Source organism: Barbus barbus (genome assembly GCF_936440315.1).
Source record: "Barbus barbus genome assembly, chromosome: 8".
NCBI classification, from domain to species: domain Eukaryota; kingdom Metazoa; phylum Chordata; class Actinopteri; order Cypriniformes; family Cyprinidae; genus Barbus; species Barbus barbus.
In genome coordinates, this window is record NC_136736.1 from 25,879,976 (window position 1) to 25,904,442 (window position 24,467).

Sequence of the window (24,467 nt, forward strand, 5' to 3'; positions counted from 1 at the left end):
TTTTTTTTTTTATCATAACCTACATTAAGCAGTATAAGCAATGGCAGAGTGATACAGCTTGGAAAAAAAATAAAAATCCAATGTGATAATATCATATGGCTATTTATACATATCATATTTAGTTGATGTTTTCGATACTGGATTCTCACCATTTTATCAGAGTGAAAAATCGTATAACCTATAAAGTGACCAGAAAATGAAAAACTTGTAAATCCTAGTCAAATTAGGCATACAACCTAACTTTCCCGCATAAGTATGTCAACTGGTGGCACTGGATCTGTCTTAAACACTAGCAGATGTTATTCATTTAGATGATGATCTGCCTGATATCAGAACAGAGAGATATAGATGTGGCTGGAGCAATGGACGGTGTTTACTCATTGAATGAATCAGCTATTTGAACGAATCGGTTGATATAAATGATTCAGTGATTCACTCATTAACACAGTCAAATTATTTATTTCTGAATGAATCAGCCGTTTGAATTAATTAGTTGAATCTCAATGACTCACTCATTAACAGTCACATGCTGCCACCTATTGGCGGTTTTATTTTCACATTTCGACTATTTTTTTCATGTCTTAAATTATTTCAAATATCAGTTTTCAACGTTTTATGTTAACAAAACATTTGGCCTATTTATGCATTTGTTACTGCACTTTAAATGCATCCATGTCCCCTCGAGCTTAGTCTCAGCCTCAGACGGAACGTTGGCTAACCGTCTGATGCATATGGCACACTTTTCTGGAAACACTTTAGGAATGTCGAAGTCGTCATCTGACTGGTTGAATTAAACCGGATTTCCGGAAGACGTGAGTGTCACGTTCATTTTCAGTCCGCCGGGAAACAAAGATGCCGTGGCGCCAAACCCCCTCACGAAAGAAGAAAGCCATCGTGTTTACAAATATGACGACGAACGCTTATCAGGGTCAACTAAACCTGAATTTTCAAAAGTATGTAAAATATTTAAAGTTTGTGGCATAGAATCTTTAAAATACATCTGATTAGTTTCACTCACCGGTTTGTTATTGTGGTGACATTTCCACACTCTGAAACGTAACGCTAAATGAAACAAACTATGATTGGTTGTTTGTCGGTCAAACGGCCTCATGGGCGGGCCTTGGCCAATGAAAGCGGACATCTATTCCAGACCTTCAGCCGTCAGTCTGAAGGTCTGGCTACGCGAGACTACCTCGAGCTTTCTAGGAATGAGCTACATTAAACTGTGTAAATACATCTAAATGTTGTTTCAAATGCAGATTCCAGAAATGTTTATTTATATGTTTGAATGAAAGACACTAAGTACCTGATGAAGTGCTTCTTATTCTTAAGTACAATAAATATCACACATTTTAAGACTTTTACTCAAGTAATATTCTAAACGGTGACTTCAACTTCTACCAAAATAATTTTCTGGTAAAATATCTGTACTTTTACTTAAGTATGGCTTTCAGGTATTTTATACACCACTGTATTTTGGCCACCAAATTATTAAATGTAATCAGATAAGGTGTTCTGGTCACATCCGTTTTGCATTCAAGTTGAGCAGACACCAGGCTGGCGAACCATTGGAGATCATTAACGATTTGAACACTGTGTCTCCCTGGAATCAAGACCAGAAAGCAACAGGAGCTAAACTCAGCATGTGCATCTGCCTCCATCATCACCTATTTCCAATGAGCCTATGTTGGTATTTTCCAAGTCTTAGTAAAGGTGTGTATGCAATGGAAACAAAGAGAAGATGTTGCATCATGCATTTTCCAAGATTTTCTTTGTCAGTCAGATTTCAGTTAATGACATCAGTTGCAAGCTCAGAATTTGGAGATGTTCGGGATTTGTGTGGAGGCTACTGCATTATGTAATGACCCCCTGCGGCTCTGTGACTTGGTATTCTGGTGTGTGCTGGATGATAAAATACAGGCCTGATTTCAGCACAATGGTCCCCTGTTTCAAAGCACATCAAAGCCTCTCTGTATCAGGCCAGGAATGTGGGGTTCACAGCCTGGTTACATCACGCAAACCTTGCCCCAAAATGGAGAGCATTCATGGTTAATTTCCGGGTTGTTATAGCAATGGACTTTTGGGTCACAACACCAGATAGCAAACAGTATTTGTGTTGCGCAAGGAAAGTGATGCCCATCTGGGCATCATTCCTTACTGTACTATCCCTTTCCAGACTGGGCTAAAACACAGCAGGGTTTTGGCTTGAGCACACCAGCAGTGGTGATTTTGAATGTGTTTGCATATGTTTCTGTGTGTATGAGTGAGAGAGGTTCTGTTATCTAACATGAGCTCCATGGCCATGAAAGCCTGACATTGTTAGTTTGCATTCAGGGTCACGGGACACCAGAATGGAGCATTTGGCTGCATTAAGTGCTCAAGTTTCTTCCTGAGGTCTTCACTTTTCCTTGTTTAGTGTCGACAAATGGATGTGGCAGGAAGATTTAACTTTTTAACCTTGTAAAGGCATCTTATCATCTAGGGCCCTCACATTGGTTCACATGAGGATGTGGCCATGTAGAAGAAGGGTATTTTATCTGTATGTATTTATAAAAATGTTTAGAAATATCATGGACTGGTACAAAAATTCATTTTGGTATAATGATGCTTGTACATTTTAATTCAATGTGAATTGTTATTTGCATTTTAATTAACAAAAATTAAGTAAAAATTAAGTACAATTTAAAGTAGTCAAACATGATATTCAATGAGGAAAAAATATTTCATGCTTATCTTTTATCTTTAGGTTGTTGGTTAAAAGTTAATGCCAGATGTTGACTCTGCTGCTGATAATTACCACTTGCCACAATAGATTATATATAGATTTTGTAACAATAGTTACCAATAATCAATAATCAAATTTTGATCAAACTGACAGTCTATAATGTTGAATTTGCACTTAAACCGTATGCATTATAGTGTGTAATGTATATTATTTCATCAGTGTAGTTGCAAACTAATCAGCTGATCAGTATTTTTGTATGTTTAATGTAATGTTATTCAATCCCACATATTATCTAAAGAACTGGGGTCTGTAAGATTTGTAAAATGTTTTTTTTTTTTTTTTTACAATTTAACCTAACTGTTTACTATTTCAATATATTTTAAAATATAAGTTATTCCTGTCATGACAAAGCAGTCAATATTTAAAACAGATGTGCTGATTAATATTTCCATTGAAACCATGATACATTTTTCAGAATTCCTTCATAAATAGAGAGTTAAAAAAGAACATTTGAAATATAAATATTTTGTAACAATGTAAAAGACTACTGTCACTTTAACTGATCTATTTAACACATTTCTTTCTTATAAAGGTGAAAACAATTCTATACTATCAATAATGTACTATAATAGATTTTAGAATTTGATCTAGTCTTTTCACAGCAAAAAAATTCTTAATAGTGCCAAAACTGTTGGCACACATACATACTACTTATACTAAAAGATGGAAGGTGATCACAGTAGTCTGTGAGGAAAATGTAAAACCTTACAGTTTCTCATAGAAAGGCAGTGGAGGAAATGAAAGACACAGTAGGCGGTTTTCAAAGCCTTCGCTCCCTCACATTATCTTGATTGAAATCCCCTTTAAATCTGATCTGGGACCAGGCCTCCGCATTCTCACTAACATCTGCCATTATTAAGTGAAACTTCAAAACTGAACTCAGGTCTGTGCCTATCAAGCGCCACAATAACCTCTCATTCTTTCTTATCTTCAGTGAGTGCGGTACCAATAATCATGTCCACAGAACGCCTCCCTCTCGGCCTTTTGCCTGTAGTTCTTTGATGTGCGTTCATCCTAGAGCATTCCTGTCCCTATCGCACCCATTCCCCCCTGTCACGGCTCAGGCTCTGGGTGCAGAACAATAGGTCCATTGCTCAATTCTGATCTCTCTCCCTCACCTGCATCTGGGGTCGAGCCCCAGCTGGGTAGAGCCAGGTCAGTCCAGGTACAGTCTGGTAAGAAAGGCTCTTGGAAGAGAGGGGAGGAAAGGGGTGAAGTTTTAATGGAGTGCTTGAGGAACTGTCAGTGCTGGCATTTGTGTTCAATCTCAGCACTGACCAAAAGTGATAAAAATTGATCAAAAGTGACAGTAAAGACGTTTATGCTACCACAAAATCTATCTCTATTTATTATAATCAGCATATTAGAATTATTAGTGTCTTTATATTCCTTCACATGTTTATGAACTATATTCAAACAATGATTGGTTACATAATCTTGGTGGACCATTTATAACCTTAACATCCTTTAAATTCATGTCTAGGCGTTCAGGAAAAAGGAATGCAATTTTGCTTTTAAGGGTGGGGAGTCATCAGAGCAAATTTCTGTTTGTCTGTTAATACTGAAACGGGAAAACATCAGCAGCAATCAATTCCCGGCATTCATCCAGTTGGAATAGTACTGCTTGACCTTTTATTTGAACTGCTCTGTTGATGGGAGGATGTAGAATACAGCACAAGTGTACATGAAGGAAGCTTTCATGGCACTGCTTTCTTCAGAGTTTCAGTTAACGTCATGTTCCGTAAGTATTCATGTTTAATCAATAGCTCACTTACTGGACCTATGATCTTGGGACTTTTTCACTGACTGATGGGATCCTGGGAAATTACTTTAGTCATCAAGTGCTCACCATAGATTTAATATGTTCTTCAGTCTGGGTGATTAAGATTTATTGTTATGGCATCATCATTTCAAGAGGCTATAAGTATGCTTGGAAAGAGGAAGTTGTCACTTTCTGAGAAAAGTAATTTTCTTGAGAAAAGTGAGAAAAGTCATTTTTAATATAAAGTAATAAACCAATATTTCTGTGGAAAACAAAATGTGAAACTATGAAGACTGTCCTGGTTGTCGTTTTCCATTAAATTACAGTATGTAAATAATGACAGGTATTTATGTATTCATTTATTTATTCATTCATTTATTTGCATGAACTACTCCATTAATAAATCAAGCTTACTATTTGTCTAAGGTCATGTGCAGGGTTTTCATCAGAAGTGTATTGCTGATATAATAAACTGTATTAATTAATTGTATTTTTTTTTTTCATGTTTACCAGTGTTGTTGTTGTTGTTGTTAACTAAAACTAAAACTATTTAAAAAAAATTAAATGTATGCTAATTAAAATGAAGCTGAAATAAGATAAAATCTAAAAATTAAACTTAAATCTTAATCTTAAACTTAAAGTACTAAAACTAAAACTGACAAAATAAACACTAAATAGAAATATTTTAAAAATAACAATAAAAAGCATATAACAAAATTACTAAAACCTATACTAAAACGAAAATAACTGTAATAAATAATACCAAAATAACACTATTCACATATTTGCATATTGTTTTCTGATGCTGACAGTTTGTAGTGGTGTAATAGAAATGTGTACCCAGCAGTAAACAACTTAATATATACATGTAAAGAGAATATTTTCATAGTCTAAACTGCATCATTGAATCACCTCAAAAAACCCTATGCTGTGTCCTTATCTAGCCAGTGGTCCACACAGATTACATTTCCATGCCAATTTTCTGAGACGGTCATGAACAGATAGGTTAGATTTCACATGAAATGACCCAGCTGACACAAATCAACCCTCTTCTTTGCACATATCCTGTCCTGATCTCATGTTTGTCTCCTCCAAGTCCAGAGGTAATAGTAGCATACCATTAATGCGAGTCTGTATTTCAGAGCTAATGTGTTCTTAGGCTTGTCTGTAATGCTTATTTGATTTTAAGAACTTAATTCCCTCCTCAATCCTAGCCTTTTATTTCCCACACAGTTTTATTGGCTTTGACTTATAAAGGAGACTTAGGGTTTGAACAAGGGTACATTCTTGGCCACTTCATCGCTTTAAGTCTGTCACAACCCTCTTTCCAGTGTTAACATCGCCTGCTTTTATTCTACTTCTCCACATCCTGTTGCATCCTATGACTCCCATACTTCTCTATTTTACCACTCTGTTTCGTTCTTGGAGAACCAGTAGACTGAGCTGTTCAAATTTGTAGAATATTGGCATTTACAAATCCCTAGCTGTTTTCTATTTGGAAGGCATCTGTTTGAAGCCTGACATTCTGTTGGGGGTGTTTCTTCAACTATAGGCAGGTTGGTCTTCTGGTGTCACAGATCAGTCAGGCTCACTCACCCAATCACAACACACTCCGTCACCTGGGTATTAACTACACGCACCTGCAAGTCATCAACTTCCTCATCAGCCAGCATTTATAAGCACACATCTCACTTCACTCGCTGTCCGATCTCGTTCAGACATAGTGGACTCTCTCCATGATATCCTACCGATACATTGAGATCCCTACCTTGTTTACTTACCTGTTGTGTCTTCTCCAGAGTTACCTTCTGCTCCTAGCTCCAACGTTCTCTCCAGTCTCCATCGCATTGTGGATCATCTCCATACTCATCATCCGAGGTGTGTGCTTACTTCCATCTCCGTCCCACGATCTCCTGCAAAACAAGAATCAAGGTTACAAGCTTCAAGTCAAGAAACCCTTCATTAATCAGGACACTCACCTTTCATCTGCACCAGCACCATTTGCTGATAATAAACTCACATGTTATACTTTTATTCCTTTGTCCGAGTGTCATTCCGTAACAGAAGATCGGACCAACAAAGGAGTCAGCATTATGAGTGCACCCGACCTGTTCCAGGAGATCGTGGATGCCCTCAAGCGGGTTCTCACTCCACCACCAGTTCCACCATCACCCGTACCTCCGGACACCAGTAACATCATTCCTTCTCCTCCGGTAATTTCCAGTCCCATGGCCAAACCAGCGCCCTTCTCTGGCACGGCGGAGGAGTGCAACGGATTCCTGCTTGAATGCTCACTGGTCCTAGAGATGCAACCGCATCTTTATCCAACCGAAAAAGCCAAGATTGCATTTCTGATTTCCCTGTTGAAGGGGCGAGTGCTACAATGGGCCGAAACCATATGGGCACAAGCTGGTACTGTAACCTTTTCCTTCGATAATTTTGTTGTTCATTTCAGAGAAGTGTTTGGCAGACCGGCAGGTGACACCACTGTCAGTGAACAACTCTATCATCTCCGCCAAGGCTCCGTTCCTGTTAACAATTATGCTCTGAAATTTAGAACCCTTGCAGCGGCCAGCAGCTGGAATGAGCGCTCGCTCCTCACTACTTGCCGACAAGGACTCAAACCAAGGTTGCGGCTCCAACTTGCAGCCTACGATGACTCCTATGGTCTGGAAAGGTTCATACAGCTATCCATCCAATACAAGCCCTCCTCGACTCCGGGTCAGCCGGTAATTTCATCTCCAGGAATCTCTGCCGCCAACTCAGGCTCTCGACCACCTCCACCAAAACCACCTACCAAGTCCAATCAGTAACCGGCAAACCACTCAGCCGAAGACAGGTGTGTCACTGCATGGGACCTCTTCACTTGTCTATCGTGTAGGACAGTTACACGAGGAAACTCTACATCTTCTGGTTCTGGAGGATTCCACCGCAGATGTGATCTTAGGGCACCCCTGGTTTGTGCAACACAATCCCATCTTCTCCTGGAAAACTGGTGAGGTCCTGAAGTGGGGCAGTAACTGCTTCCCTGACTGTTTTCCACATACACCTCAACCCAAGTCTGGGAGGTATCTCCATCGATTCGTCTACATTGATGATATCCTCATCTACTCCCGGAGCATGGCCGAACATCGGCACCACGTTGCGGATGTCCTGCAACACCTGAGAGATTTAAATCTCTTCCTTAAGGCCGAGAAATGTTCCTTCCACCAATCTTCAGTGCAGTTCCTTGGATACATCCTCGATCACAGTGGCATCCAGATGGGCGAGGGGAAAGTAGAGGCCATCAGGAATTGGCCAGTTCCAACTATCATCATGGAACTTCAACGATTCCTGGGATTCTCAAACGTCTAGAGAAGAGTCATCCACAACTACAGCTCCATAACCAACCCACTCACCAGTCTGTTGAGAGTCAAGCCCAAATCTCTGTCCTGGTCACCAACAGCCACAGGAGCCTTTGAAACCCTCAAGAGAGCCTTCACCAGTGCACCGCTCCTCACCCATCCAGACCCCAATAGGTCCTTCATAGTTGAGGTTGATGCCTCCACCACTGGGGTAGGAGCGGTGCTTTCTCAGCAGCAGGGGACTCCATCCATGCGCCTTCTCCCGCAAGCTCAGCCCGGCAGAGAGAAACTATGACATCGGCAACAGAGAACTCATGGCTATCAAGTTAGCCCTAGAGGAGTGGAGGCATTGGCTGGAGGGTGCTCAACACCCATTCATCGTACTCCCTGACCACAAGAATCTCCAATACTTGAGAGATGCCAAGAGATTAACCCGCGTCAGGCTAGATGGGCGCTATTCTTCACCCGATTCAACTTTAACATTCTTAGGCCCTGGGCGGTAGTAGATGGTAAAGCGGATGCGCTTTCTCATCTGCATGCTCCTGAAGAGGTCAGTGAGGAACCGGATACCATCATTCCCATGAAGATCTTCGTCAATACCATCCAATGGACCTCCAGTCCAGCTTCTCCCTCCAATGCCTCCACAGCCACTCCGCTGGGCTGTCCACAGGGGTTGCAGTATGTCCCCAGAGCACAACGCACCCCTCTCATTCACTCCACTCACACATCGCTGGGCACTGGCCACCCACGGGCCAACTGCACCCTCTCGCTGCTAAAGGACCACTTCTGGTGGCCTAATATGGCTAGGGATGTGAGAAGGTTCGTCCAAGGCTGTTTCGACTGTGCCATCTCCAAGAGTCCGCGCCATCTTCCATCCAGCAAGCTCCTTCCGCTGCCCGTCCCCAATCGCCCCTGGTCACACCTAGGAGTTGATTTCATCACAGATCTGCCAGCCTCGGATGGTAACACATGTATCCTTGTAGTCATTGATCGATTCTCAAAGTCCTGTCGACTTCTCCCACTCAAGTGCCTGCACACTACTATGGAGACCGCTGAGATTGTTTAACCACGTCTTCAGATACTACGGAAACGAAAGAAGATTCAGGACTCTTGGAACCAGTTCCTAGACTGGGCCGAGTACGCACAGAACTCACTGCGTCAACCATTCACTGGACTCACTCCCTTCCAGTGCGTCCTCTTTTACAAACCTCCCCTGTTCCCCTGGTAAGGGGAACCATCTGAGGTACCATCTGTCGATTACTGGTTCCGAGAGGGTCTGGGACGCAGCACACCACAGAGCGTGGCCCGATAGTGGAACCCCCTCTTCCATTAATCCAGGAGGAAGGTGCCATCTACACGGTCCACGAGATTCTGGACTCCTGGCACCGTGGTGGTCTCTTAGAGTATCTTGTGGACTGGGAAGGTTATGGTCCAGAGGAACGGTCATGGGTCCCCAGAAATTACATTCTCGATCCCACGCTACTGAATGACTTTCACTCTAAACATCCAGATCGTCCAGGACCCCAAGGGAGAGGTAGACAACCACGATGTCGGGGTCCTCGGCCCTCAGGAGCGCCGTGGAGGGGGGGGTACTGTCACAGATCGGTCAGGCTCACTCACCCAATCACAACGCACTCCGTCACCTGAGTATTAACTACACGTACCTGCAAGTCATCAACTCCCTCATCAGCCAGCATTTATAAGCACACACCTCACTTCACTTGATGTCCGATCTCGTTCAGACATAGTGGACTCTCTCCATGATATCCTACCGATACATTGAGATACCTACCTTGTTTACTTACCTGTTGTGTCTTCTCCAGAGTTACCTTCTTCTCCTAGCTCCAACATCCTCTCCAGTCTCCATCGCATTGTGGATCATCTCCATACTCCTCATCCGAGGTGTGTGCTGACTTCCATCTCTGTCCCACGATCTCTTGAGAAACAAAAATCAAGGTTACAAGCTTCAAGTCAAGAAACCCTTCATTACTCAGGACACTCACCTTTCATCTGCACCCGCACCATTTGCTGATAATAAACTCACCTGTTATACTTTTATTCCTTTGTCCGAGTGTTATTCCGTAACATCTGGGCCTTTTAGAATAGGAACACACATTTTTCACACTCAGAGTAGTTTATTTAATTTGTGTATTCCATATGTCCAATGGTGACAAATGTCACGTGAAAATTCTGTTAATGAGTGTCTGTCATCAGATTAAATGTTTGACCTGTTTTTCTTGCTACGGCCAGTTTCATAGCTTATATTTTCTGTATCCTAATACACACACAATCAAAAAAAGAATTGCATAGTTTCATAATATTTCGTAATGTTTGCCTAATTTGACAATGACCGCTTGATAAAATAAATAAAACTAGTATTCTGATCACAATTGATATTTATGTACAATTACACCAACTTTAGTTATTCAACTGTGGGATATTGTTTATTTACTGACAGACAGACATCAACAACAACAAAAAAGTTTTAGTTTTCTGTTAGTTTTAATACAAAATAAACACTTTTGGCATGGTGCCTGAAGTTTAAGGGGGGCAAAAAAACATACAGGATAAGTGTTTCTGTTTCCTATGTTTATTTTTTTTTTATTTTTTTTTAGCATTGACCAACTGAGTATGATCTGATGCCTTTTGGGTTTTTATTAGCTGATGTCACTAGTAATTCCCATGCCCATTGCAGATGTCCAGGGTTATTCCCTATCTCTGGAAAGAGCACTTTTAGCCCTATATGTGGGCCCTTGCGTAATCTGTTACCTGTCCCATGATTCAATAGCACAAGACCCAACAAGGGTCTTATGATGTGACAGTTCTATCATGACAAATATCTGAAGATTTTAGCATGGTACACTCTTAAAAATAAAAGTGATTCACAATGCCATAGAAGAAACTTTTTGTCTAAATGGTTCCATAAAGAATCTTTAACATCAGAAGAATCTTTGTTTCACAAAAGGTTATTTGTGGCGAAAGAAGGTTCTTCAGATTATTAAAAACTAAGAAATGCTTCTTTTAAAGAACCTTTGAAAAATGGTTCAATGGCATCGCTGTGAAGAACCTTTTTTTTTTTATGCAGGCCACTAATCATTTTCATAGCTGCCAATATAAACAAGCCTGTATAAACTGGATATTACAGTGTTAATGTATTTGGTTGTGGCAGAATATATCTGCTACGCTGCAGAATTGTTGCTGCTGTTGGTTATTGCTGTTGTTGTAGATTATTGCTGCTGCAAAACCAGTACAGGAACATGCTACTGCCAATACATACGCTGATACAGTGCTGTGAGTATTTAAGACATACTGCTGCTGCACAAGTAGCATATATACAGTCATGGTCAGAATTATTGGCACCCTTGGTAAATATGATTAAAGAACGCTGTAAAAATTTATCTGCATTGTTAATTGTAAAAATATCACAAAAATCTAACCTTTCATTGGATCATAATCATTTAAAATGGGGGGAAATATCATTATGAAATAAATGTTTTTCTCTAATACACATTGGCCACAATTAACGCCACTTTTTATTCAATACTTTGTGAAACCTCCATTTGCCGGTTTAACAGCTCTAAATTTTCTCCTATAATACCTGATGAGGTTAAAGAACACCTGACAAGAGATCAGAGACCATTCCTTCATCCAGAATCTCTCCAGATCCTTCAGATTCAGAGCTCCATGACAGTGCTTCTTCTTTTCAGTTCACCTCACTCATTTTCTACAACAGGGTTCAGGTCAGAGGACTGGAATGGCCATAGCAGAAGCTTGGTTTTGTGCCCAGTGACCAATTTTTGTGTTGTTTTTGAGGTTTGTGTTTGGATTATTGTCCGGTTGGAAGATCCAAACATGGCCCATTATAAGATTTCTAACAGAGACTTGTTGATTTTTTTATCTGTTGGTATTTGACCGAATCCATGATGCCATGTGTCTAAACAAGATGTCCAGGACCTCTAGCAGAAATTTAGGCCCACAACATCAAAAATACAGCAGTATATTTCTATGTACACATGGGGTACTTTTTATCCCTGTGTTCACCAAACCGATCTTGAGTGTTTGCTGCTAAAAAGCAAGCGTGTCTGATTACTGAATATGCTGGAGTTTGTTTTTGGATGAGCTTGGAGAATTTTTCTTGAAACCCTCCCAAACAACATGTAGGTTCTGTTTGACAATTTTTTTAAGGTTTTCTAACCCAGAGACTCAACTGTTTTCTGCAATTGTCCAGCTGTGGTCCTTGGAGAGTCTTTAGCCACTCAAACTCTCCTTCTCACCGTGCATTAGGATGATATAGACACACGTCCTCTTCCAGGCAGTTTCGTAACATTTTATGTTGATTGGAAATTATTAATTATTGCCCTGATGGTAGAAATGGGAATTTTCACTGCTTTTTCTTAAAGCCACTTCACTAATTTTTGAAGCTCAATTATATTTTGCTGCACATCAGAAATATATTATTTGTTTTTTCTCATCGTGATGGATGATTAACACTAGAACCGCCACGGGGTAAACTTTACCCGTGGCTGTTTTTCAAATGTACATAACAGATTTTCAATTAAACATTCAAGTCTCCCAGTCATTGACTTTTACTAAAATTGTGTGATTTACAATCCAATGTTTTTAAAAAATGTTTAGATAAAACCAGATAAAAAAACGGGGCATTTATACCTATAAGCGCCACGCGGGTCAAATTTACCCGCTATATAATGCATGTATTTTCGATGTCATTTTCTTGCCGCGTATGTTTTAACATTGTACATTGCTAGGCAACGCATTCACTCACTGAATTAGTGCTTGTAATTTTCATAAAGATAAAATGAGTAAAAGGTGATTTATGGATGCAGAAAGGGTATAAGAAGCACTAAATACCATGAGCGATGGAGAGTCTGATGGTGGGAAGAGGAAGCGTCCTGGGTCAGCTCAGTGCCTGATGGATCTGACAGCGATCAAGATTTGTTGCCTAATGTTACTCATAATATCTTATTTATGTAGCCTAATGTTACACGTAATTGTTCAAAATTTAGATTATTTAATTTTTGTTTTGCCATTTCTATTGTTCATTGAGCATTTCTATGGTGCTTTTTAGTCTGCCCGTTTCCTGAAGAAAAAAAAAATCCAATCTATGATGTAATGAACAAAACCATTTTTTTATATTACGCTAAGTTTATTGTGTTTTTCTCTTATTCAAATTATATAACTAAACAAATTAATTATTAATTAGGTGAGGCTGCGCTTGAATTTGTCATCAAATCATGCAGTGTGGTGAATTATTGCTCATCATTGTCTATCGGTTATTTTTGCAATATAAATAACATAGGTTAATATATTATCTACTATGATTATATTATCATATCTCAATATATTAATTAATGACATTGTAATATAATATTACACCACCCAAATATGTATTTACTTACTTCTAATTCTCGCCGTCAGTGCAGGCTTGTTTATATTGGCAGCTATGAAAATGATTAGTGGCCTGCATAAAAAAAGCCTTGAACATAAAACAGGATAAAAATATAGTTGATGGCTAGACAATCATTTCATTCTAGACACTTCTTTGTGAATACAGTGGCATATAATACAGTGAAAAAATTGGTTCTTTAGCCATATAAAAACAATTGTAATATGCGCGGGTAAAATTTACCCATTGGCGGTTTTAGGTATACAGCGACCCCCGGCGGTTCTAGTGTTAAGGGAATTTGGGCTTTGTTTTCCCTCCTATTTATATTTCTTTGAAACAGGAAGCCATGGCTGGATAATTTCATGTTCATAATCACCCTGGACTGCTCAAAATTGTGAACATGAATGGGAATATACTTCAGAGATATTTTACTCATAAGAATTTCTAGGGGTACCAATAATTGTGTCCAACATGTATTTGAGAAAAGCATTTATTTCATGAGATTTTCCCCCATTTTCAATAGTTTTAGTTCAAGTTTTAGTTAGATTTTTGTGATTATTTTTTTTATTTTTTATAAAATGTCAAAAGGATTAATAATACTTTTTGTTTATTCTCATAGCCTTCTTTGATTATATTTACCAAGGGTGCCAATAATTCTGACTACGACTGTAATAACCTGTAGCAGATCTATACAGGAGGAGCTGGGGAAGGTGGAGGGTTTCAGAGGAACTCTGAAAGCACGCTGTGAAATTCTCTAGTGAATGATAACCAGCCATTTAAATGTAAAGCAGTAAGCTCATTGGCTGTGTATGCACCAGGAACTAATCATCTTGTCAAGTCAAGTCAATATTATTTGTATAGCGCTTTTAAGTGAGTAAGTGAGTGACATACATACTGCCAAGTATGGTGACCCATACTCGGAATTCGTGCTCTGCATTTAACCCATCCAACGTGCACACACACACAGCAGTGAACACACACACGGTGAACACACACCCGGAGCAGTGGGCAGCCATTTATGCTGCGGCGCCCGGGAAGCAGTTAGGGGTTCGGTGCCTTGCTCAAGGGCACCTCAGTCGTGGTATTGAGGGTGGAGAGATGGTGATTTTTAACAATGCAAATTGTATCAAAGCAACTTTACATCGGCTTGATATAAAGCTGGGTGGCTTTATATCAGCTTTACAGTATTTAGACGGGGAAATAGTTTGTTGAAATTTGTTTGTCATTCTCCTCTGGCCAGACAAAATTAGCAGTTTAAATCTAGTCTAAAGCAAATCAGATTGTGCAAAGGACTCATCTGGTTCCTGTGGTCTTGTCCCGATGGCCGTCTTGGAGACAGGGTCTTCACTGGGGATCAGTCTCTGGGGCTCATCTAGGTGTCCTGGCTGTAGAGGTCATCTCTAGGTGCTGATCCACCATCTGATCTGGATACAGTCTGGATCTGGGAGGCTACGGTGACCTCGGAGTAAGAAAGAAACAGACTACTATTAGCGTAGATGCCATTCTTCTAACAATGTAACAAGTACATCAGGTGTTTTGGGAAGTGTTCCCGGGCCCGCTTGACCTAATTAATGCAGCCTAACAATCCTTTAACGATTTGAATTATAGAAATGCGATAGTGTATTATGTGTACACTATCTTGTGCTAGTTTAACACAGAAAAATCAGTTTGCGTTAAAAGTGCATCAGCCTGCGCCATCAAGATTTTCATGATAGAACTTGCCATTTTTTTCACAGTATCTGTGTTTGCGTGGGGATTTCAATATTCTGTTGATTCTGTAGATGTTACCTTTTGAACTCGTTTCCCATTGTTTGGTGTTTGTAGGTCACTGTGTGAACCCAGGTAATCCCTCTGTTAAGAGTATCAGGATCAGTACACAATACACAACATTATGATGATCCACCAGCTTTCTTTCGCTTATTATGTATCTGTCTCTTTCCATCTTAATAGAATCACCCTAATATCTTTTTTTTTGTAACAGAGTCTTAGGTTAGACAGAGAGCAAAAGAAAGAGAGACACATTGATTATCATAGCCAGAGTGAGACATTTGTTCTTCTCAGACGACAACAAAGACTCCTCATTCACTAACAACAAGATTAACTTTTCATGTTAGTGATACAATCACTCCAGGAATGGAATGTATTCTTGAGAGATGAATGAAAGAGTTTGGATGCATTCCAAAAACGTGTGTGTGCTTATTTGTGTAAGTGATTGAGTACAAAACTCAAAGTAGGGCGAAGTGTTTCCAGACTTCTAATATTACACATGTGGAGACATCTTGGTATTTCCGAGAAGATTGTGTTTTTATATTGTAAATTATATGGTCAGGGTGAGGTTTGTGCATGTCTGAAAAACTGAAGAAATTCAGATCATTCCCTTCATGACTTATGCTGATAACCAAAACCAGATATACAAATAACTTTTATACTTTTAAAATCTCACAATTGGGTTCTAAATAGAACCTTTGAAATGCCTGTTAATGACAGGTGAATTAAAGGAACAATTTAATAGAACTCAAAGAATGAAAATTTGCTGAAAATGACTCACCCCTAAAGCCACCCAAGATGTAGATGAGTTTGTTTTTTCGTCGGGTACAGATTTGGAGGAATTTAGCATTACATCACCTGATAACCAATGGATCCTCTGCAGTGAATGGGTGCCGTCAGAATGAGAGTTCAAACAATAATCCAATAATCCAGAAGTAATCAACATGACTCCAGTCCATCAGTTAATGTCTTGTCAAGTGAATAGCTGCATGTTTGTTGGAAACAAATCCATCATTAAGATGAGGTTTTTAATTTTAAACTGTTGTTTTCGACTAAAACATGAGTCCTCTATGCATAATATTTCTCTCTTCAGGGAAAAGTTGTCACATCTGAAACATGAATATACATAGATAACAATCTAAAACTGTTCAATACAAACATGTCTGTGGATTTTGATGTGAGAGAACAATAGGGGATTAACTTTTTTACAAAAGGAAGCATTTTTATGGATTATGGATTTGTATTTTGGAGCGCTTTCGGGGGGCTGGCACTGGGCTTGGGTAAACAATGACCGGTGGGCTTGCCATACTCTCTGCCAGCAGGCTTGGGAGAGCCACGGGCGGCTGACTTGTGTTGGCCGCGGACGGCGGTGGGCTTGCATTGGCCACGAGCGGCTGTCCTGCATTGGTCGCGGACGGCGGCGGGCTTGATTCACCCGCGAACGGCGGGCTTGGCTTCCCCGTGGATGGCGGCGGCATAGACTTCGCCGCGGGTGGCGGCAGGCTTGAGGTGGCCTCGAATGGTGGCAGGCTTGTGGCGGCCGTGAATGGCGGCGGGCTTAGGAGAGCCGTGGTAGGAGGTTCTGGGCTGAGGACGATGGTGGTGCTGAGAAGGGAATGGGAATGATTGGGGCTAGGCAGGCGGTTCAGACCGTTGGCGTGGTATGTGGGGGTTCCTGGCTTGGGGTGAGCTGGTAGGACGTGGCGTGTCTCAGAGGGAACTGGGCAGCGAGACTGGAATTCTTCCTTTACTTCTTTCACTTCGAAATTAGATCCATTTAGAAATAAAATGAGATTAATTAGTTAAACCAGGAGGAAACTATAAACAGGAAGTTCACAACAGATTGTCTCGCTGTCCAGCCCCAGCAGAAAACACGCTCCCAAAGCGGCATCAGGCCAGCTCAGCTGGTGAACAAGCTCAATAAAATCCTCCACATACCGCTCCAGCTTCCGGCCAGCCTACCGCAATCCCCACAGCTTGTCCTCAGCCATAAGCATCCTCTTTGTCGGTCCGGTCTTCTGTAATGTAACGTCTCTGAGAAGATGACAGAGGCAGAATTTCAAGTAAATAGATTTAATCTCAAGGAGTCACGAGCAAACAGGGTTTCAAACAAAAATGCATTACAATACTTTAAGACCGGACAAAGACTACCACGAAACCGAAAGCTTATAAAGACATACAAATTAAGGAGCAAACAAGATAACAAGTGAACACAGGCGATTAGACTTAACGATGATTAACTAAACTAGAACAGGAAAAACCAAATAAGGGCAAACAGGAACCAAACAGAAACCAACACGTGACAATAAAGCATTGTACCAACATTAGGCATTAGTAAGTCATATATAAATACAGCTATAAATGTTTTATTTTTGAGCATATCTATAATGTTTAATAATTGTATTTTCATACTTTATTAACGATCAATTTATAATTTCTAAATTATTACGTTATTTACAAACCAGTTATTTAGGAGTTGTCAGTGGTTCGAGAGATCATTCAGAAATTGCAAGTAAATGATTAATAAACTCTTTAAATGTACATTTATAAATCTAATTATTTAGACACATGATAATAGTTGCTCAGTGTGTTAATAAATGCTTTATTAACACATATTCCTGCTGTAATTCATGATTAGGTCAGGTAGTTATAAAACATTTAGTAGTTGCCAGCCATCTATTGTTGTGAATTCATCTAAATAGAGGCTATTTATACCTTGTAAAGTATTTACAATGGAGATTTATAGGCTCAGTTATCTTCTAAACCGAAAAGTTAAACAAACACAACACAGAGGGATACAGAACACAGAAATATTTTTTCAAGATGCAAAAAAAATGAAACTGTACACTTGATAAAAAAAGAAAATTTAACTTCTGCAATTTCATAGAAAAAGTAAAATAAAATATAAATTAAAGTGCACAGTTGTACAGTTTCTTTTTTTTTCTTCTTTTTTTTCATCTTGAAATAAATATTTCTGAGTTCTGTATCCCTTTGTGTTGTTTATTTTTTTTCTGTTAGGAAGATAACTGAGCTTTTAAATCTCCTTTGTAATAGATATGCTTCTAAATCAAGAACAAGGCATAGCTGTATTTATAAACTGCTTACTAATGCCTATTAATGTTGGGACGATGCTTAATAAAGGATGAACTGACTATTTACTAATGCTTACCTAATGATTCATAGCGTGCAGTTATTATAAAGTGTTACCGAAATAAGCTCATCTACATCTTGGATGTCCTGAAGGTCAGTAAATGTTCATTTTTGGACATTTGGAACTCTTTACTGTGAGAAATATATATATGTGTGTGAGTGTGTGTGTGTGTGTGTGTGTGTGTATGTATGTATATATATATATTACACATCAATAGTTATTTTATTTATATTTGCACCAAACTTTATTTTCTTTCTTCTTTTTTTTCCATTATACTTTTGTTTTACTTAATTTCGGCAATTAAACTACTTTTAGAAGTGCTTTTATTTATTTTACACCATGGTGATATGTGCAGGCTTTAGTGATTGAATCTTGGTCTGGATCTTCAAGCGGAAAAGAGGGGAAGAAATTAAGCTTATCTCCTCTAGCTTTACCTCGTAGGTCATAAAGTAAATTAGCAGCTGTGTTTGTGTGTGCACGTGTTTTCTGTGCTATTCTTAAAGATTCCATTGTAGTGCATCTCTTAGCTGGCCAATTAGCCGTCATTGCTCGCTTCAGTGGTGCATTACTGGAAATGGAAAAGCACTAATCCCAAATTTGCATCCTCTTGACAAAGTATTCTAAACACAAAGTTGCTACTATAATCTTCAATTATCAACTCTCTTTGAATGCTCATAAATCCAGTCAATTCACACCCCAACACACACACACTCTGACACACACAGAGAGAGCACATTCCCATCTTCCTTTTTAGAAAAATTAACAAAATCATAATTTTTCATATAAATTTGAGTTATATATTAAATACACTTAACCTCCATGCAATGATTTTGGTAGTGAAACAATTAAGCAGCATTCTAAAAATTAGAGTGGGAGAGAGAAAGAGAAATTTACAATTTTATTTTTTGAAGTTAAACTTAAAGTAAAACTTAAAGGGATAGTTCACCCAAAAATGAACATTTGGCATCATTTACTCACCCTCATGTAGTTCCAAAACTGTACGAGTTTTGTTTCTTTCTTATGTTGAACATAAAAGAAGATATTTTGAAGAATGCTGGTAATCAAACAGTTGATGGTCCCCACTGACCCCATAGTATTTATTTCCCTACTATGAAAGTCAATGGGGACTAACAACTTGGTTCTTCAAAGTTATTCAGAATCTCTTTTGTGTTCAACATAATATATATGTGTATATATAATATCTTTATTGTGTTACAACAAGTTATTTCCCTGTCCAAAGGTCACGTGTGTAACAGTTGAGTTATTGTTTGCCAAGCCTAATCCAGTTAATTTATGCATTATCTGTTACATAATTAAGAACTTCAGTTTGGAGCCTGGTAGTGAACTAAAGCTTATTAGCAAAATGATACCTAGAACTTAGCTAAACCAAACATACCCCCCCCCCCCCCCCCCCCCCCCCCCATAAATAATGGTTGGTTTTCGGTTTTTGTATTTTCTTCTTAAAATACAATTATATTTCTAAATTATAATTTTTTTCTGCAATTATTTTGTAATTACAAACAGTGTCTTTGATGTGTCCCGATTTAGATGGCTAGAAAAACGTGTGTGGGTGTGTCGTCTATGAACTGATTTTTTGGAAAATATGTGAATATAATTTATGAATGTATTGTGCTTTAATACAGGAAATTGTTCCCCAGTTTTCAAAGCTAATACTTGAAAGCTAGTAAATAAATATGTGTGGGTTGGTTCTTGTCGTTGTGTTACACCTTCTTCTTTCAGTCGTGTGTGTAATCTTAGCATAGGACAATTGTTTGTGACTTCCTCTCATGTAAAAGTATATGCTTGCTCAAGCAGAATGAATGAATGCGCTAAGATGAATTCAGATGATGTACATTTTGCCTCCATCAGTTCAGCCACTTAGATATTCCCAATGCAAACGGACAACATGAAGACAAGTAGCAGCTTGAAGCACACACAAAGAGAGTGAGCGAGTGCACTTAAATTACACAAATGTGGCTTTTTGAAATATTCACATTGTGGAGGCGCTGAGGCCTGAGTCGAAAAGCACTCTGTCGACTGCACACACACACAGTAGCGCAGGATTGAACGTGAGAGCATTGCAGTGGGAACTCCCTAATGCACACTGCAGCACTGCACGCAGAATCAGACATGGAGAATGGACTGAGTAGAGAACGACAGACCCGGGAGAGAGGTGAAAGAGAACGAGAATCTAGAACCGAACGAGAACAGGGCAAGATGTCGAGATCCATGCATCTGCTGCTTCTCCAGAAGAGATCTTTGAGTGAACACATCAGATATTCCACCTGCAGGGCTCTGGATCTGTTTAACAGAAACACACGAGACCAGAGGCTGACAGGTGAGTGGATGTGGAAGTGGGTGTGGATGTGCGAATGTGGAGGCAGTGAAAAAAAAAAATATGTTTCTGAGAAGGATTACGGTCTCTTTATGTCACATTGATGCTAGATGTGGTGTGCACTGCTAAAATTATATTCTTATTCTGCATTTTTGTGTTGCTTTCCAGAATAAATATCTAAACATTCTTAGATCAAGATACATTTGCTTGAGATGTAAAATGACTTAGGCTATCAAGTCTTGTTTTCTGAAAAAAATATATAAAAATTGAGTTACTGTAAATTAAAAAATATCTGCTAGTGGGGTCCGAAAAAGAAACTTAATTCATGGGAAAACACAATTATGTTTCCGACCCCATTGCTAATTTTGAAAAATATAACAACATTAAGTGAATCTGTACTTAAGATAAGAAAAATGAGGTTAGAAAAATAAACTTATTTCAAAGGTTAAACATGGTTATTTTTAGTTGGCAGATATTTGTTTTTACCATAAAGTCACTTGATTTTGATCATTTTGTCAGAAAATAAGACTTTTTGGTCCACTTTATATTAGGTGGCCTTAACTACTATGTACTTTTAAATTAAACATTTGGGACAATGCACTTATTGTGTACATACATGTTTTTGCTACTTGTACTTATGTTTTTAAAAATACCTATATGTAATTACATCTGTAATTAATTTCTGTTATTAAATTTATAATTACACTGTTGACCCATCCCTTACACCTTAACCTACCCTGAAACATACCCAATACCACCAAACCTGTCCCTAACCTTACCCGTATCCCACCTCAATACCAGCAAAAGTGTTTTGCAATACAATAGACCACAATAAAGTCATTTTGCATCTTAATGAATCAATGTTTAGATATTTAACTGGAAAATAAGGTACTTCAGAGAATATTATGGTATTACTATTGCACATTTCCAAAAAACAAACAAAACAAAACAAAAAAGCATGATTTTGCTATGATGCTATGTCCAAAATCAAGATTGTCATGGTACTTTTTTGTATATCAGTGCATACTTGAGTCTCTTGAATTTTTTGCGTAAAAAGTTTCCATTATAGCAGCATAATTAAATGAGACTTTGAGACATTAATGGAGTTTCCGGAAACCTTTTTGGGTGCAGTGCACTTTTGAGTTAGGTTAGGTTATCTCTACTAAATCCATAAAATTGCCCAGAATGCATTATGGATGTGACACCTGATACTTAATTATAAACTCCAGAGAAGCTAGGAAATGCTGTGTCATTATTGTGGAGATTTAAAGATGTCTGAATTTCAGTGCCGGGAAATCATTTGTAATCATGAGTGATTTATTGTGTGAAAGATGGATTCACTTTTTGTGGTTTTATATTTGTGCATCTAAGGTCTGGTTTATAGTGCTACCTCAAGACTCAGTGTGCCAAAATGCATTCACTTTACTTTCTCATGAATTAAATATGTCAGTGAACTATCAGCAGGATTTTATATAACTACCTCGACAAAAAATAAACTCCAAGACAATCTTGAAACCCACTATGGATGCAGCAAACTCTAAAATTTTCATGACCAGTAGTGTGGTCTAATGGTTTATTCAATAGTGTGGGCTTACAACCTTTCCATGGATATGAGTTTTATTTGTGCATGGAAAGGTCCGTGCAACCGATCATCTCAATGTCATTGTAACGCATACAAAATCATTGAGATAATGTGTTTTAAAACTTACTTTTGTATTTTTTATTTTTTTTTTTGCTGATGCAATTTAAAAATGTATTTCACATTTAGTTCTGTTTTAATAAAATACATTTATTTTATGCATATATGATATATCACAGGTGTTCTTTACAAAAATAACCCAATATTATATCCATCCATCCATGTAAGAAAAAGGCAGCTAAACAGGAAACTATTAACAGAGCAATTTTTTTTGACAACTTAGGGGGTATTTTTTTTTAGGTATATTTATTTATTTATTTATTACACACAGAGAATGATGCAATTAAAATGTGTGTGTGTGTGTGTATATGTATATATATATATGTATATATATATATGTATATGTATGTATATATGTATATATATATATATATGTATATATATGTGTATATATATATATATATATATATATATATATATATATATATATATATATATATATATATATATATATATATATATATATATATATATATATATATACAGTGTGTAGGTATGTGTGTATATATATATATATATATATATATATATACATACCTCACCGGCCACTTTATTAGATACACCTATTCAATTGCTTGGTAACACAGATTGCTAATCAACCATTCACATGGCAGCAACTCAATGCATTTAGGCATCTAGATGTGGTGAAGATGACTTGCTGAAGTACAAACCAAGCATCAGAATGAGGAAGAAAGGGGATTTAAGTGACTTTGAACGTGGAATGGTTGTTGGTGCCAGACGGGCTGGTCTGAGTATTTCAAAAACTGCTGATCTACTGGGATGTTCCCGCACAACCATCTTTAGGGTTTACAGAGAATGGTCCGAAAAAGAGAAAATATCCAGTGAGCGGCAGTTGTGTGGACGAAAATGCCTTGTTGAGGTCAGAGGAGAATGGGCAGACTGGTCAGAGATAATAGAAAGTCAACAGTAACTCAAATAACTACTCGTTACAACCAAGGTGTGCAGAATACCATCTCTGAACACACAACACGTCGAACCCTGAAGCAGATGGGCTACAGCAGCAGAAGACCACACCGGGTGCCGCTCCTGTCAGCTAAGAACAGGAAACGGAGGCTACAATTTGCACAGCCTCCCCAAAATTGGACAATAGAAGATTGGAAAAACGTTGCCTGGTCTGATGAGTCTCGATTTCTGCTGCGACATTCAGATGGTAGGGTCAGAATTTGGCGTAAAGAACATGAAAGCATGGATCCATCCTGACTTGTCTCAACTGTTCAGGCTGGTGGTGGTGGTGGTGTAATGGTGTGGGGGATATTTTCTTGGCACACTTCTATTTCATCCCTTTATGACTACAGTGTACCCATCTTCTGATGGCTACTTCCAGCAGGATAATGCACCATGTCACAAAGCTCAAATCATCTCAGACTGGTTTCTTGAACATGACAATGAGTTCACGTTACTCAAATGGCCTCCACAGTCACCAGATCTCAATCCAATAGAGCACATTTGGGATGTGGTGGAATGGGAGATTCGCATCATGGATGTGCAGCCGACAAATCTGCAGCAACTGCGTGATGCTATCATGTCAATATGGACCAAAATCTCTGAGGAATGTTTCCAACACCTTGTTGAATCTATGCCACAAAGAATTAAGGCAGTTCTGAAGGCAAAAGGGGGTCCAACCCGGTACTAGAAATGTGTACCTAATAAAGTGGCCAGTGAGTGTATATATATATATATATATATATATATATATATATATATATATATAAATTTCATTATTCTCTGTGCTAAATAAATCAGTAAATATACCTGAAAAATTACCACCTGAGTTGTCAAAAAATAGCTCTGTTTCTAATATGTTGAAGCTTTAATGTCAATGTGGTTCTCTACTCTCTTTTTTCTACTTTCAACAAACAGCTGCTGACATTTTTTGAAAAAAAAACCACCAACAAAGCAAAATGCTCTTTGTTTCATCCTCGAATATAAAGACATAGTTATGTACACATTTTGAAGCATTTTGCCGATCGATCTGTGCTTCCCTGTACTCTTGACAATGATCTGAATTACTGGCTCTGCTGTTTTCTGGCTGATTGGAGAGTGATAAGACCTGGGGGATGTGTTCATGTTCATGTGCTGGAGTGTCTGTGTACAGAACATTCAGAGTGACCTAGGTCAGGTACAGGCCAACTGAGCAAACACAAACACACTCAAACAAGCTAGCCTGCATCCAAGAAAAATGCCTGTTTGCCTTAATAA

General features: G+C 38.6%; 1 protein-coding gene across 2 annotated transcripts in view; it reads left to right on the plus strand.

Annotated features, from left to right (window-relative positions):
* Positions 1–24,467, plus strand: part of LOC306874363 (rho GTPase-activating protein 7-like) — a 131,831-nt gene that overhangs the window by 43,667 nt on the left and 63,697 nt on the right. The gene's annotated exons all lie outside the window — the stretch shown is intronic.